This window comes from Parasteatoda tepidariorum, chromosome 8 (assembly GCF_043381705.1).
Source record: "Parasteatoda tepidariorum isolate YZ-2023 chromosome 8, CAS_Ptep_4.0, whole genome shotgun sequence".
Taxonomy (NCBI): Eukaryota; Metazoa; Arthropoda; class Arachnida; order Araneae; family Theridiidae; genus Parasteatoda; species Parasteatoda tepidariorum.
The window spans coordinates 69,072,603-69,085,385 of NC_092211.1; the positions used below are offsets into that span (position 1 = coordinate 69,072,603).

Here is a 12,783-nt window from a genome sequence, read left to right on the forward strand (position 1 = left end):
AAATTGTGCTTCAAATAAATTTTTTTTAATATGAAATTGCTTAAAAAAGCAAAACAGCCGGTTAAAAAATTTCAACTAATTCAATCAGAATCGAATTGTACATCATTATAATACTTCCAATTAAAAAATGGCATTTGAGATTTGTGAAAAGTGCACCAACATACTTTTGCAAAAACAAAAATGCAATGATTTTGCACTTTGCTAGCTTGAACTGATGTTTTCAAAGAGCAAACTTTTCAAAAAAACCAATTGCAGAAAAGCCAAAATGCATCGTGATATTTTTATCACTATCAAATAACATATCGTTATCACAGAACAAAATAAATAGTGGTTTTAAACAAATTCAAGTTTTATAATTTCACTGAAGGAAATTATCATTTTTGTGAATATCTTCCATTTTGGCACTCTTAAATTGTAGTTTTTAAGTAGCCAACTTGAAAAATGACAATTTAATTAAACGTCAAACTTATTTTCAAAAGATTGAACCTACTCATTACAGAAGTAAATTACATAATTAATAATACTTTTAAATAAAAAAATTATATTTTCTTTATCTAAGTTCAATCATACGTAAATTTCAGTAAAAGACAAAAAGTAAAAAGCTGAATTTTGTTATCTTAATTCATTGTTTTCGGAGAGTTAACTTTTAAAAATACCAGCCAAGAAAGAGTTGAAATCATGTATAGTGTTTTTAGTATAAAAATTAAATCTATTGTAATCCTAGTACCTAATAAAAAAAGTGTTATTTAAAAAAAAATCTCATATTTTATATTCATTCAAAATTTTTTCAAAAAAATGTATCGCGTTTGTAAATATTTTGTTACTCGAAATCTAGCGCTGTATTTTTTGAATGGTCAATTTTCAAATATGCCAAATAAATTTTCAGAATTAATTTTATTACAATCAAATAAATAGTAGTACAAATAAAAAAGTGATTTTTATACGAAATCAAATTTTATATTTCAATAAAAGAAAGAAATTAAATTAAAACTTATAAAAATAAGACCAGCTAAAGTTTTAAATTAATCCGTTTGATTTGTCATATCAAATTTAAATAAATTACTTTACGTTTTCAAAGCGCTAATGAAAATGCTAATATGTTGTAGCACTGACAACCGCTAGTATATCACTTAAACCTTAATTTTGTATTTAAGCTGTAAAAATAAAATCTCTCTCATCATGCTAATAAATTTTTGAAATTTTTATTTACATTACAAATTTTGAAAGGAACTGTGATTACCTTTAAAATATTGTTTAAGAAATATTTTTTTAACTTAATTAAAAAAAGTTTATTTAAATGATTGTACCCAGCGTTGGTTTAATTATTGTTTACATATTATCATCTTTTAACAAACGCAACATTATTTTTAACATTGGTATACTACATAAATAGATACTGGTAACCCTAATTAAATTAAATAAATAATCCTAAGAAACTGAAGCGATAAGATGTTATTTAATTAAAAATATTTTAAAAGCAATAAATTTTTTTCAATAAATCGCAAATCACTTTTGTTTTTCCCCATTCACTTATTCACTGGGAAGTCTTGAAAATGGGAGCCGATTTTTGAGCGCTAGAAACATGACGACTGTTATTTTCAAGTTTTATATTTTTATTTAATGAATGGAGTTTTTTTTTAATTTTTATCAAACAATAATTCACTAGATTAATTTTAAGAATAATTGATATAGTAATAACTTAGAATCAACTTTCTGATTTTATCCAAAAATTTACCTATTATGTTTATTTATTTATTTGTACATGTGCAAATATATTTTAACATTCTCATACAAAACAAATAGAGTACAACTCTTATTATATAGTATTTCTAAAGGATTTCAAAGATCAACTAACTAAAAATAACAAAAATGCTGTACTTACGTGCGTTTATCGCTTTCTTTAGTTCTTAGTAAATAAAAATCACATGTTTCACACTTAGTTCACTGATAATGAATCCAATATTTGAGTACAAAACACTTTAAACCAAGTCATTATTTCCTTTCTTTAGTAAACAAAATATCACAAGCTTATTGTTTACACAACAAATGTCAATAAATCCAGTTCAATTCAGTTACAGCACACAGAACGCACCAAATACATGGATTTGTCAAGTACCCGCTTGAATTCGAAACTGATCTCGGATACATTTGAAGATCTCTCCGCATCCCGCGGAGTAGGACTAGCGACCTCTGGTGGTGATTTCAAAAACTTAGGGCTTCATTGCGCGTTGGAAATGGATTGGTATTTTATCTTCTCTGCTTAGCTCTTCAAAAAAATGTTAAATACAATTTAGAATAGCTGCTTATTTTTCGTTTCTATAATTTTTTTTCGTTTATTTAATTGAGTGAATTTATTTATTTAATTATTTTATAATTATTATTTTTTGTAATGATGTGCTTATGGATTAGCGAAAGAGATTTTGCTTGATTTACTTTAATGGCGATTAATTTGTTTATTTCTATTTTCTATACAGTATAAGAAAATCTTATTAAAAAATATTTTTTATTGCTTCATAAAAAGCGAATTTTTTGAAAAAATAGTAGGGCACTAAAAAGAAATCGAATGTAATCAGTTTTTGCTCGTAAGTAAAGAGGACAATTCTGACGATCGCACAGTAAAACTAACTAACTATAAAACTAAAATAATTTTATTATTATTGTTCAACAATCCAGAAAACATAAGTAAGAAAATAATATTCTCTTTCCTAAAGTTACAGTTATGAACTAAGCCATAAAGACAAAAAAAAAAAAAAAAAAATTATTGAGTCAGTTATGAAATTATTAAACAAGTTTGTAAATTAGAGTTAATAAGAAAATATTCTTTTAAAATGTTGCATATACTAACGAACGAAATTTTATTTGTGTAGTAAACATTTATCTATCTATAATTTTTTTTTGTGTAATTAACATTATTGATTTCCATGTTATCGTTTAATTTACATGAGTACATATCGCTTTATTTACATGAGCGAAAAATAAGTGGACCACCCTGAATAACTTTTGATCAAATGACCGGAACTTCACGTTCTAGAACTCAATCTTAAAAGTTTAAAGGGGTGATCTCAAATATGCTAATTAATTAGTGTATGCGATACTTTAAGTTACGAAATCAGACGCAAAAACGTATTTCTTCAAAATAAACATACCTTTTTTCCGACGGATTCGGATTTTTGACCTCTAAAATATAAAAGGTAGCTGCAATCTGGGAAATATGGTCCCAATAGTTTAGGCAGATGAGCGGTCCAAAGTTTGGACCCCTTAATGTTAGTTTTATTTTTGTGTATTTTGCCAAATCTCGAAAACTTTTTTTAAGCGTATTGAAAAATTTTTGCTCATAATTATAAAATTCGTTTATTCAAAGATAACTCCATTCAAAAAATAACTTTTAGTTAATATTTATCTTTTTTTTCTTATTTTACTATTAGAAAAAATTTTGAACTGTAGGCTGAATGTAATTTTACATGGCAAAATAAAATTTTTTAGTGAAATTGGTCGAATAGTTCCTGAGAAATCAAATTTTAAAACTACAACTTTAAAAAAAATACAACTGTCATAAGAAACAACTTTATATTTCAATATTCTTCAAAATCTTTATACAAATAATAAATACTCCAAATTTCATCTTTTTTTCACCCTGCTCAATCTAAAAAATATTTTTTTGAAATTCTTTAAATTTAAATTCCACTTAAGTAAAATATGAAATGCAGTTTTTCTTTCAAACATTTTAAACAAATAAAAAATACCCTAAATTCCATCCCTTTCCCCGTTTTGCCTCATCTAAAAACTAATTTTTAAATTACGAAAATTGAAATTCCGCATAAGCAAATTTAATATTAGAAAATTTAATATTTTTCAAAATATTTATGTAAATAACAAATACCCAAAATTCCATCCCTTTCCACATCTGCTAAAGTTTAAAATGATTTTTTTTTTAGTTAATAAAATTTAAATTCCGCAAAAAAAAAGCTTAAATTTCAATTTTTTTCCCCCAGAATTTTTATACAATTAACAAATACCCTAAATTCCACCCCTTTCCCTCCCTGTTTATTCTAAAACTTATTTCTCATATGATATTTTTCCTCCGTAATATTTCGCAGAGCACTTTTTCTGTGTAAGATCTACTATACTGTGCAATTATATAAACATAAAAAGTTAAATTCTTTGAAATCTTATGGTACTGTTCGTTTTTTAACAAAACTAAGTTTATCTAAACTATATCCTTTATCAAATTCTGTATTTTTTTGTACTACGTGTGGTTTTTCAGCTCTAGTTTCTCCTTCATTTTCTTGGAACTGATTATACTTATGTGTCTTTTTGATCAACCGAAGAAACAAGCTATTACTAGATAAGATCAAGGCGTATAATAAAATGAATTATACAATTTCCTATATAACGAAAGGTACTAAGAAAAGATAACAAGAAGTTGATAACAGTAGCATTTTTTATGTTGATAATTTTTCACCATGTGGTAATGAAGATGCTATAATACTACATGGGTGGGGCGTTGCTTATATTTCCTTAGGAGTGGCAGACAAAATTTTAAGAAATCGAGAAATTTATCATAATTTTTGTAATTTGCTACAATCCGGGAAGTAATTTTCTCTATCGATCAGACTTCGGTTGTTATTTTTTTTTAAAAATATCTTTATTTAAATCTCGGTAACAATATATCTTGTGTATTTTAAACGATAAAATGGCTGATAAATTTTGAATTAGTTTTTTCATTCATTAGCATAAAAATGTACCTGTTATAGAGCATAAAAAAAAAATTTATTTTTGATTAGTTCTGCACTGTGACAATTGCGGATAGACACTGTTTGTCTGTTAATTAAAAACGGGAAAATGTTGTTTTAATCAGAAATCTGGAGACATAAGCGGAAGTCATAAACGAGTGACTAACCAAAAGCATTGCAAAAAAGAAAGAAATTAAAGCCCACTTGATTTTAATGTTTTTTGCTTTTGACAAAGTGAGGAAAAAATAAAAAATCATAAAAGAGCCCCAAATGTAAAATGCATTGTAAATTTGAGTATGAAATAAAACAACACTGAAATTTTCAATTTTCAACTTTGACAAATGACACAAAAAGAAATATCGTCTCGTTGTTAAGAACTTAGCAAAAAAAAGTGATTTAATAAATATTTGATTTTGCTCCAGCTTTTTGATATAAAGTTATTTTTTAGCACGCATTTAATGTATTTTCAAAAGGTTTTTCTTTCCTTTCACTCTCAATGGGTTTTACGTAACGGTATACTTAATGCTTGTTAGTATTTTTTATTATCTACTTTCGAATTATTTTCCTAGTAAAATATCAGTAATATGAGATATTTTTAATGATTTCCTCAGAGTGTTCCATAACAACCCACCTTAACGCACATTTTTAATATCATTGTCGAAACTAAACTGGAAAAATAAATATTAGTGATCTCAAAATTTAAAGAAGAAAAAAAATAAAAATTGCATCAAAATTTGATCTGTATTGAGGTAAAGCGATTAAGAAAACCACAATAAAGGTTGGGTTATAAACATAACAACAAGTTTGATGGTCGATGCTTGAGCTGTGTTGAAAAGAAATGAAGCGCGATAATTAAAAATAAAATGACGTCACATTTTGTTTTAAAAATGAAGACTAAATTCCTTAAACGATAATATCTACAATGAAAGGAATATTGATGAATGAAAAACGTGAGAACAAATTTTATGCTGCGAGCCTGTTCTCATTACTTGTTAGCTCTTTAAATTAATTACCATTTTTAACAATTGCATTATATGCAATTGTTAAAGTCATTTGAGTGTATATTATTATTGAAAACAATTATAGATAGTTATTCCTCGATTGTTGGCATCTGAATATGCTATCTATTAAAAGTAATAAAAACTAACATTTGTCTCCTTAAAAAAAATCATTAAATGTACCGTATGGTTTTTAATATCAATAAATCCCTCAAGTTCTTAATTCCTCTTATTCATAAATTTTAAACTTATCTTATTGTATATTATTATTGAAAACAACTATACAAAGTTATTCCTTGATTGTTGATGTCTGAATATGCTATCGAGAAAAGTGAATAACAGTAACATTTGTACCCCTGAAAAATCATTACCGTATGGTTTTGCTGATATAAATTTTTATTTATACTTTTTCCTCTTACTCGAAGTCTGTTAACTTATTTTAATGTACATTATTATTGTTAACAATAATGCACAACATTTGTTGACAACAGAATTCACATTCGAAATAAAAGAAATAAACACCAATATTTGATTCTTTCAAAATCATTAAACATACCATGGTTTTGGTAGTTAATAAATCAATCTTATTTATAATTTTTCCTCTTATTCAAAATCTTGAATTCATTTTAAATTACATTTTTATTATTGACATAATGCACTAAATTTGTTGATAGCAGGATTTGCTTTGGATTAAAAGTAATATAAGTTAACACTTATCTCCTTCAAAATTCATTAAATGTACTGTAAGGTTTTAGCGATGCACAAATTCCCACTAATCCATAAATTTTTCTCTTATTTAATAATTGTAAGCTTATTTCTTGGTATATTAATATAGAAAACAACTAAGCAAAGTAATTCTACAACATCTGTTGACAACTGAACCTACGATCGATCAAAAGTTATAAACACAAAATTGTATACTTCAAAAATTATTAACTTTACTGTATGGTTTTAGTTATTAATTAATATTTAATACTTCCTCTCATTCAGAATTTTCAAACTCATTTTAAAGTACATTATTGTTGAAAACAATAACGCATAGCATTTGTTGACAACAGAATTTACACTCCAGTAAAAGTTATAAACACAAACATTTGTCTCCTTCAACAATCATTAAAAGTACCGTATGGTTTTAGTGATGAATAAATCCCTCTTATTCATAACTTTTCCCTGTCACTCCAGGAAAAAAAATAGGAAAAGATCTGAGAACACGATAAGACTTTTAAATGTCAGTCAACGGTGCCTTCCCTCAATCAAGTGCTATTGTAAAGGGCGGGGGAAAACACGCCCTGAACTGCACCTGTTTTACCACCACTTGGGCACGCAGAGGGGGTGTTAGTAGATGAAAATTGGAGGCACTGCAGCACGTACGCAAGTTGAAATGTTTTTGCTATTTCTAGGTAGATTATATCCTGGATTCCCTTCAAGTGTTTTTTCCCTTTGTTTGTGGGGCATAATTTTCATTGCAATGGGGATTTTTTATTTTATTTTTCTACAATAAATCAGTACTGTCAAGAAGTTTTTTTTTTCACTTCCTTAGTGTTTGCGTAATGTTTTTTCTTCTTCTTCTTTTTTTTAAAATCTAGTAACCGACGTGTCGTTCTTTTTATTAAGTGTAAAAATCGATTTCTTTTTTTAACATCTTTGTGTTAAGTGGTGATTAAGAAAAACAATAATGTGACAGTTAAGTTTATTTTATATGTATTTTCCCTTGCTATTTATCAATCATGATCTCAATTCCATTCTGTTTGTTTTTAATTCCTTTTCAGCGTTAGATTACTTTCATATTGATTTATTGAGGTACAGACAACTTAACAATATCATGGAGACTGCATATTGTGTATTGTGAAGATCTGCTGGAAAATTCTTAATTCGAGTATTTCAATATTTTTATTTATAATTCACAGAAAGTAATTACTTTGAAGATAGGTTGGCTAAGAATTTGCATGTGATTGGCAATCCTTGATGTCACTGCATTTCAAGTGAGGACTTATATCTTATCTTTTGTTTATCAGAAAGAAAATTTTACAGATTTTTTCTTGTTTGTTTGTTATAGAGCAACTTAAGATTTTTGATTGATTAAACAAGTGATTTTTTTAATACTCTTTATACGCTCTTTATGATTTTGAAGTCGGCGCCCTTTCATCTTTTTCAAAAAAAATTTTACGTAGGAGGGGTATCATTTTAAAGTAAATAGGCAGCTCTTAAACAAAAATGCTTAATATCTACAAGTGGGCCGGGATAGCCTGGTGGGCCCATATCCAAGAGGTCGTGGGTTCGATCCTCGCCGGCCGATGACTCCCCGTGTAGTAAATGGTGACTGATGCACGTTAAATCTGTCGAGTCTCAAAGTCCTCCATGTTCCCACAGCAAATCAATACCTTTGGGGGTACTGATCCAGGAGTTTCCTTGTCTTCTGGATTGGTTCAAAATTACAAGGCTACGGAGTTGAACGTAAGTAGTCGTAAACCCATGAAATTGGGTCGGCTGTTCAACGACGGTTATAAAATAAAATATCTACACGTGAGCTGGTGAATACGAATTCCGCATCCAGCTTGCACCGACCACAGTGTTGACGTAACATATCCTCAGTGGTGGACGTATCATGTGTTAGAGTCCCTTTGCCGTCAGGGCAACCGTAGGAGACTTTCGTGGTTTTCCTCCTCATGTAACGCAAATGGGGGTTAGTTCCATCAAAACGACCTCCAAGAAGGCAAATTTCTCCCAAAACTTGGTCCAGGTGTTCTCTTATCTTTTGGATTGGATTCAAAATCGCAAGGCTACGGAGTTGAGCATTAATAGTTGTAAACCTAAAAAGTTGGAACTGCTGTTCAATAACGGTTTTAAATTAAAATATCTACAAATATGTTTTTAAACTCATCAAAGTAAACGTTATCTTAATGGATTATTTTTTTGTGCAAAAAAACTTAGAAGAATCGAATAATTACGATAATTTGTTGAAACGATACATTTTCAAAATAAGAATCAGTTTAGAAACAATACAGTTTCAAATGAAGAATCAGTTTAGATACAATACAGTTCCAAAAGAAGAATCAGTTTAGAAATAATAGAGTTTTAAAAAAAGAATCAGTTAAGAAACAATCTAGTTTCAAAAAAGAAATTAGTTTAGAAACACTACAGTTTCGAAAAAAGATTCAGTTTAGAAACAATTCAGTTTCAAAAGAAGAATCAGTTCAGAAACAATACAAATTCAAAATATAAATCAGTATAGAAACAACACACTTTCAAAGGAAGAATCAGTTCAGAAAGAATGCAGTTTTAGACTTAGAATAAGTTTAGATACAATACTGCTTCAAGAAAAAAAAAATCAGTCTTGATTGCAGTTTCAAACGTAGAATTAGTTTACATGCAATACAATTTCAAAAGAAGAATAAATTTAGCAATAATAGTGTTTTAAAAAAGGAATCAGTTCAAAAACATTTTAGTTTCGAAAGAACTAGTTTAGAAACAATACAATTACCAAAGAGTTCATTTTTTTTTTAATAATTATGCTCAAGCTTTAACTTATCATCTATAACAATTTTTGAAAACATTATCTTTCTTATTATTACATATACTGTCATCATATTATCATCAGAGTGCCATTAAGTTTCCACTTATAAAGTTCATATTCAGAAAATACAGAGTTTATGTTTCCTTACCTTTAACTTTGATCTAACGTCATTTTCGAACTTTTGAACATCAAGGAAAGTTTAAAGTTCTTCTATGAAATAAATTTGCATAATTATTGCCTAAATAGAGTGCATAATAGTTTAAAAGCACAAAAAAAAGTGCCTTAGATTAGGATTTTTTTGAAGAATTCGTCCTGTGAATTTTTGGGAGAGCATTAACGTTTCTATATTGACAAAAAAGTTAGACAGAGGTTAAAAGTCAAGGTTAAGAGAGGTTAAAAGTCAATTTTCGTTATATCTGTGAAACTATAAAAGCATACCAAAAGCCTTTTACACACACAATAAAACACATTTAACCAAAGATAGTCTTAAACAAAAAATATTTAATAAACATTTATTATTTATATTAATGACTCTGAAATTTATAAAAAAAAATCCTAACTTGACGCACATTGTTTTGCACCTGTTATGATAAATTAATTTTACGAAGTTTCAATATCAGCGTTTTAGATTCTGATTTCCATGAAAAAAATTCACGAAATTAATCTTTTCTCCAAAATTTCTGTGCTTAAGTCTTGATTTATATTTTTATGTTCAGAAAATATAATGGTTATTCTTGCAAATATTTTTTTTTACTTTATAAATTCAATTGTATAAACTTTCGCTACGATGGCATATACAGTTAGTCAATAAAGTCTGCGTACGAACGGATTATTAAATTAAAAAAGTACTTTAAACATCAAAGAAACATTTTAATCAATATGATTTATTTTCCTGTAATAGCTACAATTGTAAGCTACAATAAAGAGCAAAAATAAAAGTGCAATATTTTAAACACTTTTTCAGAAATTAATTTTCGCGAGAAAATCACAGCAATACACTCCAATAAAGTCTGCGTACACTTAAGAAAAAAATAAAAAATAAAAGTTTTTAGTGTTATTTAAATATTTTTCTGCGTACCCTTTATTTTTTAAAACAGCTTGCAGACGTCTAGGCATTGACTGGACTAGTTTCTGTGCATCATCTGACGTAAATTTCGCCCATTCTTCCTGCAATTTGCATATGAACTCATTTCGGGAAGTAATATTGTGTTTTCGAATTCGTTTGTCCAATTTTGCCCACATATGTTCCATCGGGTTAAGGTCTGGTGACTGTGGAGGAGTTGGTAATTGTCGTGGAGTGTGATAGAGAAGATATTCCTTCACAATTTTAGCAGTATGTTTAGGGTCGTTGTCTTGTTGGAAAATAAAGATATTAGAAAGGTTTAAATTTCGAGCACTTTCTGGTAGATTTTTTTCTTCAAAATATCCAAAAAAAACATACCTGTCCATGACTTTATCAATAATATGCAAATTTCCAACTCCATTTGAAGAGATACGCCCCCATACCAACAATCCACCAGCTCCATGTTTAACAGTTGGATTTAAATTTCTCAGATTCAGTTCTGTTCCCGGTTTTCCCCATACAATAGGGAGGCCATTGATTTTAAATATTGTAAATTTACTTTCATCTGACCAAATTACACTGTTCCAATAATCTGCCGAGGAGTTCAAATAAGTTTTTGCAAAAGCAATTCTTTTCATTCGATTCGTCTTAGAAATGTATGCCTTAGACCTAGATTTGCGTCCGTGATAATTTGCCTTTCGCAGTACTTTTCTTACAGTTTCAGGGGAAATTTCCTTATTGCTTGTTAAAAAAATATCTTTTATTATACTAAAGTTCAGGATTTTGTTTAATTCGAAAAATAATTTTTCTTTCTTCTCTCTGAGTAAGCTTCTTAGGTCTTCCACATCAGGGTTTTACAGCAAGATTTCCAGTATCAAGGTAGTTCTGAATAACTCTTTGCACACTAGAATGAGGCCTCCCAACTATTTTACCAATATAGCGAAGAGTTTTACCTTCATCTCTCAATTTTGTAAGTAACTGTCTTGTATCTAAAAGAATTTCCTTATTAATTGACATTTTCGTCAAATAAAATAGCACTAGCATCTTCCCATTAACTCGAAAATAGATTTGAAGCTCAATGATCTTGAAAGTGTAATCCGATTTGCATTCTCAAGTTTGAAGTTTAAAATTAAGATAAGAAATTCCTGCCCGTTCTGGCTTGTACGCAAACTTTATTGGCCTTGATTTTTGTACAATTATCTTTCAAAAATTAGTGTGCATAAATTATTGGGAATGAAAATATTTTTGTCAAATAATTTTAAAGTTACTAACTGACGCTAAGAATTTAAAATAATAAAATTTAAAAAAAAAGTTTTTTTCGCCCTTTGAATTCGAGTTTGATATTACTTTTGTCAATGTACGCAGACTTTTTTGACTAACTGTAAGTGAATTGCATAGGACGCAAGCTAATTTATTGTTGCGTATTTAAGATAACTTTCTACTGAGTTAATTGGAAATAAATTGCTGATTCAGAGTTAAAACGACACTTCTGCATCCACTTCTCATTCAAATAACATGAGAAGTGAGTGCAGAAGTGTCGTTTTAACTTTGAACCAGCGAAATATGCTTCGATAGCATATAAGTGAATGTCATAGGGCGCAAGCTTATTTGTTGTGGCGTTTATGAGGTAACTTTCTACTGAGTCAAATAGAAAGAAATATACTAGGATAAGTGAACTGAATATGGTACAAACTAATTTATTGCGACACATATAATGTAACTTTTTACTGACTCAATTGGAAATAAATGTGCTCTAGTGCCATATAAGTGAAACGCATAGAACGCAAACTAATTTATTGTGGCTCACGTATAGTTTGTCTAAAATGAGAACTCCTCCAGCCATTCGTCTGAACCTGTGGCTGTGACTATGGTAACGAGGTATGACTATTTCAAGTAGGGGTAAGGGGTCACTGTTTTGGAGTGGTTTCGGGTGGGTGAGAGAGAAAGAGGGAATCTCTTTCCTAGAGAAGCCACCCTTCCTAAAATGCGCCATTCTTGTTTCCATAGCACCAGACGGCCTCAGACTTTCTGTCGGGAGGAGTTCTTAGCTTAGACAGACTATATCATAACTATCTATTTTCTTCTGAGTCATTAGAAAATAAATATGCTCCAATGGCATATAAGTAAACTGAATATAGCTCAAACTAATTTATTGTGACGCATATAAGATAACTTTCTATTGAGTCAATTGGAAATAAATATGCTATAATGGCATGTAAGAGAACCTCATAAAGAGGAAACTTTTTTTTTTTAATAACGGCAGGCACTGAACTTTCGTTCTTCGCCTTAGAAGATGCCGGAAGTGTTGCTCATTTATCGTTACCCAGTGGGCACCTGTGAACCAAAGTCACGGAGGCGAGCAACATTACCCACGCCACACTGCCACAAATACCCGTTCATAGGGTGGGCCACATTCATACATTCACACATCAGAAGACAACACAGAGAGAAAGAAGCATCCAAGCCCAGAGCGGG

General features: G+C 29.1%; 1 protein-coding gene across 2 annotated transcripts in view; it reads right to left on the bottom strand.

Annotated features, from left to right (window-relative positions):
* The window catches only part of LOC107448750 (discoidin domain-containing receptor 2), a 607,770-nt gene extending 605,611 nt beyond the window's left edge, over window positions 1-2,159 (bottom strand). For both annotated transcript variants that reach the window (XM_071184184.1, XM_043046729.2), the window contains exon 1: window positions 1,883-2,159. The gene's annotated coding sequence lies outside the window, so the exon portion shown is untranslated. The remainder of the gene's footprint in view (window positions 1-1,882) is intronic.
* Between the last annotated feature and the right edge of the window lie 10,624 nt (window positions 2,160-12,783).